At 34.4% G+C, this 6,481-nt stretch overlaps 1 pseudogene across 1 annotated transcript; it reads right to left on the bottom strand.

Annotated features, from left to right (window-relative positions):
* Positions 1-242: 242 nt before the first annotated feature.
* On the bottom strand, positions 243-6,247 carry LOC145795552 (protein DETOXIFICATION 41-like; annotated as a pseudogene). Its single transcript, XR_014336668.1, has 8 exons — positions 5,670-6,247; positions 4,399-4,948; positions 3,661-3,747; positions 3,510-3,566; positions 2,564-2,802; positions 1,677-1,795; positions 1,513-1,599; positions 243-1,089 (listed from the first exon to the last, which is right to left on the bottom strand). The product of XR_014336668.1 is annotated as a protein DETOXIFICATION 41-like (transcript).
* Between the last annotated feature and the right edge of the window lie 234 nt (positions 6,248-6,481).

Genomic DNA, 6,481 nt, shown 5'->3' with positions numbered 1-6,481 from the left:
CAAGTTATGATACACACCGTTTGTGTATTTACCATAAAGGACAAGAATAAATATAATATAAATCATCGATTTTAAACTTCTTTCTTAGGTATCTTCTCTGTCAAGAATCCAAAAAACCTAAAACCAAAGTAAAAAACCCTTTAACAAATAATCAAAAATATAGTATTATTGAAGATTTTGATTGGATTCAATGAAGGATGCATCTGACAATTCTCATTCGGAACAATAGAGCAATGAAAAGGTTATTTTTTTGTTGTTTTGTCTTCGTTTTCGTTTATGAGTGGTAAATCGTTGTTTGGTTAACCAGAGATGAAAAATATGTCATTGTTCGACAAACTACAATCGAACAACTTACATTTGTTCGACTCTATACTGCTGAACAGTTATAATTTTTTTTTTTCCTTTTTTCAGAACTGTGCATCCGTGGAATGAGAACTCACCTACTGCTTTACTTGAGCACGACTTCTTCACCACTGCTTAACTGTGTTGAGCACCAATACAGTGTTTACCGGTTGAAACTGAGAATGGAGGGGGGAGATGGAAGAAGGTAGATGTGTGAGGGTGTGTGAGTGAGTGAGAGTAAATATAGGAGTTTGTGTGTATATTGTTGTGGATGGATGTGTGAGTAAGAATAAATATGTAAATTTGTGGTGTGTAATGAGCAAAATATATATTTACCAAATTATTAAAGGTGTGCTTTTAGAAGTGATTTGCCTTGAGATAAATTATTATGGTGTGTAAATAGAGGCACCTTGGGATTGCTGTTGTTGGAAACAACATTAAAGCCAAAGCATTTTGTTTTTGTTTTGCCAAAAGACTCCTTCCATTTACTTAAGCAAAAAAAAAACAAAAAACAAAACAAAAACAAAACAAAAAAGAAGAGAGGAAAAAGAAGGAAAAAAAAAACACCGAGTGAGAGAGCGAGTGAATGGGAAAGAGAGAAACATAAATAAGGACTACAGCATAAGTTGAACGGTGTGGTTTGGTCACTAGTTACGTAACACCAAAATTTGTGAGTCACATGCTGTCCACAAGGTATAAAGCTTCTTCATTTGCAGAATGCTTCAACCGGTCTGCAGCTTTTACAACCTGCATGAAATTCGCATAAGGAATTAATGGCTATAACTGTTACGAAATGGGTCTAACAAAAAGGTGTTATACATCACTAAAATATTTTAATAAAAATTTTCGTATCCTACATTGTTTTTTCATGTAATATGATGGGTTCTAATATTTTTTAAACATGTCTGGCCTTATAGATACATATGACATTTATTACATGAATACACACCCACCTTCTCGTGCAACCACATGTTGCATATAGATATGCAAATGAGAAACAAGTTCAAACAAATAAATTTTAATCCAAGACCCCTGGAGCTGAGTTCTGATACTAATTGTCCTTAAATAGCTAAAAAATGGCCCAACAAGCACAATGCAACCCAATGTTAATTCTACAAAGCATTGATAAGATGATTTACACAAGTTAAGTTGAAGACAAGATTATTTTACCTCCGCATCCCAATTAGTTCTGGCTGTTATAATCAAGAGAGTTATTGTCTGCAAGAGAACTCCAACTATCATCCCCCACCAGATACCCTGTACCAAGCCAAGTCAATATTACCATTTAATTAAATGAGAGAGAGAGAGAGAGAGAGAGAGAGAGAGTTACTTACAGCTGCAGCTAAGCTGGTTTTCAAGCCGAGAACACATCCAATTGGCAGACCAATAATATAGTAAGTGACAATATTAACATATGCCACTACACCTTGCCATCCACTCCCAATGGCCACCCCTGTAAATATTCACAAAAGGAAACAAATACAATTTTACCCCACAAAATCTTAATTTCAGAACTAGAAGAAAAAAAAAAAAAAAAAAAAAGTAACTGACGGAATAAATTAAAATTTGAAATCAATGTAATTATGTAAGGGTAGTTTGGATATGAAAAAAAGTGTGACACAGTTTTGCCAAGCAAATTGTATTTTATATAATAGTATAGATAGGGTAAGAGTACAGGGATAAGTGGTTCAGTTTGGTCATTATTGAGAGAAAAATATGTTTTTTTATCAAAATATCGATCAAAAACTAAACTTTGATCAATCTTATATAGTCGATTTCGTTCTACCACTTTTTCTTACATTTTAAACTAAAACTAAACTATGATGCGCTGGCAAATTCGATGAGGATTTTGGTGGGAAACAAGAAAAAAGATGGCAATTTCAAAGGGGATTGGCGAGAAAAAAGAAATGATGGAGGTCCTGCGGGGGAAAAGGCCGCATGGCTGCAACAAGGCAACTCCATTGGCCAAGTATGGACAAAGCCGTTCGCAAAGCAAGGCAACCAACCGAGTCTTGCACTGGCCGATGGCATCATCACGCCGCCGATCATTGAAGTTTGGATAACGGCATGGATCAACAGAAGCAACCAAAGGTCACTTTTCTCACAAGATCATTAGCATTTTGACGTCATTGGACAGTGCGAGACGAAAGTGTCTATTGCCACGTCTCGCACTGGCCAATGGCATCGTCACCCCGCCAATATAGGCTAGGTTTTGAATTACCTGAGAGTATGGGTTGAATGCCATTGAGAAAAACAGAGATGGCAAGCAATGGGGTCAAATTGGACACGGCCTCAATAACTTCAGAGTCGCTTGTGAAGAGTTTGCTCAATTCAATCTTGAATATCAAAACAATGGCACTGAAAATTATACTGATGAGGATACTAGTCCCACTCACTACCAACACAGAAAACTTCGCAACCAACGGGTGCCCTCTCCCAAGTTCATTACTGACGCGAACACTGCAATTTGCATTAAAATCAAAATTTAAAAAGAAAGTAAAGTCTAAGTTACCAAACTTGCAATAAATTTAATTTTACAATTTTTTTTCTTCACTGGTATATACAAAAATCCTCTTTAATTAGTTGCTTTAGTTCTTATAATGCAGTTAGATTATTGTTTATTCAAATTCACAAGAGCTTCTTTCATTCCTCAATCAATGGCAGACACAAAACTTTTGTATAAAGGGTTAAAGTAAAATTGTTAGAATTTTTAGGTGTCAAACTAAAATTTACATAGATCTTTAGAGGGTTAAAATGCTAATTTAGTTTATAAATATTCAAAATTTCATAGGCTATTAAGGTTTTTGTTAAGTTTGAGAGAGTCAAAATAAAATTATATAGAGTTTGAGAGAGCCAAAACACTAAATACTTAAAACTGCATCGGGTTAATCAAGATTTTTTGATTAACCTCTCTATGGTCCCTCTCTATGACCGACCGCGATTGTCTTCAACCTCTCTCAATCACTAGACTACTTTGTTGAGGTTTTCCTACTAAAAGGCTCACTTAACGTGCACGTGGTCAACAAATCTAGAAGGAAGTATCACGTTGAAACTCACTAAAACTCTGAAGTCTTATGTGTTGAATTAGAATTATACGGATCAAAGTGGAATGTCACTCAAACAATTGAATTATTAATCTACCCTTCTTTCAATTAATTATGACATACCTGGCTGCTGCAGCAAGACCCAACATAAACTGCAGGTCCCAGTTCCAATTATTCATACTGAAAATTCATCACGATCAAAGGCTATCAGTATATATATACATATATAACATTATTAGAAGTGAAAAATGAAACAGAAAAGATGGTGACAGACCATATGGAAATCGAGTCTAGTGAGATTGTAGGGTTGGGAAGCAAGCCTGATATAAGCACAAGGCATTGGAAGTACCATATCTCCAAACTAGACATTATATAGAAGATAATAAAAGCTGTTAAAATCATGACAGAACGCAAATTAAATCCATACTCGGGGCTAGTTTGGTAAATATTCTTTTAGTAGTTTTTTTTTTTTTTTTTTTTTTGACTCTTTTACTTTTTAAAGTTAAAGTTAATTGCTAAAATAATTATGCTTTTGGAAGAAGTTAAAGAAACTGTTTTTTTTTTTTAATTTTTTAATTGGAAAAGTTCATGTGGGATTTGGATTTTTTTTTTTTTAACGTTTAGTGAACTTCTTCTTTTGATTCTTTTTCAAATTGTTTTCAAAAACCATTTAAACCCTTTTAGACTAGGACTAGAAAACTGTTTTTAAAAAAAGTAATAATTTTTTTTAAAAAAACCATTAAATACAAAAAGTTTGCAGAAATGTGACTCGGTTTTTTATTACTTGCCATACATGAGCAAAAACCAAACAACTAAATGAGCTTGAAACCAATACTCGTTTTTTTTATTACTTTTTCTCCCTTACTTTGTCACTTAAATGAGCAAAACCAAACAACTAATTTTTTTATTGTTTAAATAATCAAAAATAACTTTTTTAGCAAAAACCAAACAAAGCCACTGAGAGAGAGAGAGAGACGGGGAGAGAGAGAGAGAGCAGTGGACATATATATACCACAACATAACAGCAGAAGCAACAGTGAGCTTGAAATAAGGCCAAATCCCTCTTAAAGCTTTCATAGAGAAACCAGTCCAAGTTTCCTTACGAGATGGGCTGAACAGAATGTAAAGCCCTTGTATTATCACCAAAAACCACCATGAAAGACTCAGTGTAAGTGCAGCCCCAAGCAACCCATAATCCAACACATACACCACTAGCCAAGTTAGCAAAATGTGCAACAAAAACACCCCAACTGCTATATATACCAAAGGGTTCACAATGTTTTGTGCTTGAATTGAAGGAACCTTTGCATTGGGCAACTTATCGCAAATGCAAATAGTTGGGGTATCAATCCGCGTGCAAAAATTTGACCCACTTCGGCTATGCTATCCGTTTGGCCTATTGCTTTCAGGATAGGGCCCGAGAACCAGTATAGGAATGTCAGGAGAATGGCCGCTCCAATGTGGAGGATCACCGCTCTTTGTAATATTATACCCATTGCTCTGTATTTTTTTGCACCATAGGCTTGACCACAAACAGTTTGGACTGCGCTTGCCATGCCTAACTGCATTTTGTTGGTTTGAGAAGAAATTAAGGATATCATTCAGTGGCGGAGTGAGAAATTTCACATAGGGAGTATGTATTTGTCATGATCTTGATTTTTATTTTTTCATAATCAACAACAATGAGATAAGCACAAAAACTTAAAATGTATATTCCCGTTCAGGAATTGACTATTTTAATTTTTTAACTTTTTAGCTAAAAAACTCACTTGCCAAACAAATTAACAATTCTAGGAACAGTAATATATTTGTTTTCTCAACAAATATTAAAATTCAAGTATATTCCAAATCAGTTTGACAGAACAATCAAACGCATGTATATGCCAAATGAGAGAGTTTATATGTTTTTCTAAAAATAAGATGGCAATTTTGAAAAATTGCAGTTACTCTTTTCAAAATTTTAAAATCCTAAATGTATTTAAATGATTTAAGGTGGACACTTGTATAATTTTATAGTAGATACTCTTTATAAAAATAATTTTTTTTTGACCAAAATAACACTTTTCCAAATGAATCCTTAAAAAGACAGGAATCAAATTGACAGGACATAAATTACAGAAACCTATAATTCTTTCATATATGTAGTGGTTTATGCTATGGTTTTGTAAAATTGAGAAACACTTAACAGACAAACATACATAGAAAACAAGCAGTCAATAACAGAGAAATGATGAATTGTAAAACAGAGTAAAAAAACAGACATATATATATATATAGCTATACCATGATTCCATAAGCAAGACCTTGAATTCCAACACTGGCAATGGAAGCTCCGGCGAGCTCTAAAGCACCAAGATGACCGGTAAACATCTGAGTAACAAAACAGAGCATGTAATTGAAATGGAGACGATGATGGAAGAGCCCGAAAGCAGCCATAACAGCCTGGATTCCCAACACACCAGGCGAGGGTACCACCGGATCGGCACGGGCTTATTTGTTAGTAAAAACTCTTCCACCGCAATCGACGTCAAGTCCGGAATCCGAGCATGCGAGTCAAGTCCTACTAGCAGCGTCCGATATTCTTCTTCATTACTTCCCATGATTTGTTGTCAATATTCAACTCCACTCGCTTTTTAGCACTTGTAGTGATGATAAACAAAAAAAAAATCATATAAAATTTCTAAAAATCAAACTATGACTCGTCAACTCGAACCTTTTTAGCACTTGTAGTGATGATAAATATAAAATAAAATAAGATTTTTAAAAATCAAACTATGGCTAGTAAGTGATGTGTGAGCAGGATATATATATATATATATATGCATCTGTTGGAGACTATCACTGTCTGGAATGGGTTGGAGAGAGAGAGGGGGGGGGGGGGAGAGAGAGGAGTTTGTTTGAATTGGAGAAATATTAGACCAAGAATAGTAGATAAAACTAGATGGAAAGTCTAGAGTATATTTTGTTCAAAAAATGTACGGTACATAGAAAATCAATGGTTAACATTGAGCCACATCATTAAAAGTGACTTGCTAAACATGTCACTTTTTATAGTTATGAGCCAAAATCATATTTCTTCATAACTATAATCAAAT

The sequence above is a fragment of the Camellia sinensis genome, chromosome 7 (assembly GCF_055761805.1).
Source record: "Camellia sinensis isolate YWXY chromosome 7, ASM5576180v1, whole genome shotgun sequence".
NCBI lineage: Eukaryota > Viridiplantae > Streptophyta > Magnoliopsida > Ericales > Theaceae > Camellia > Camellia sinensis.
This window is presented reverse-complemented; position numbering and strand designations above follow the sequence as displayed.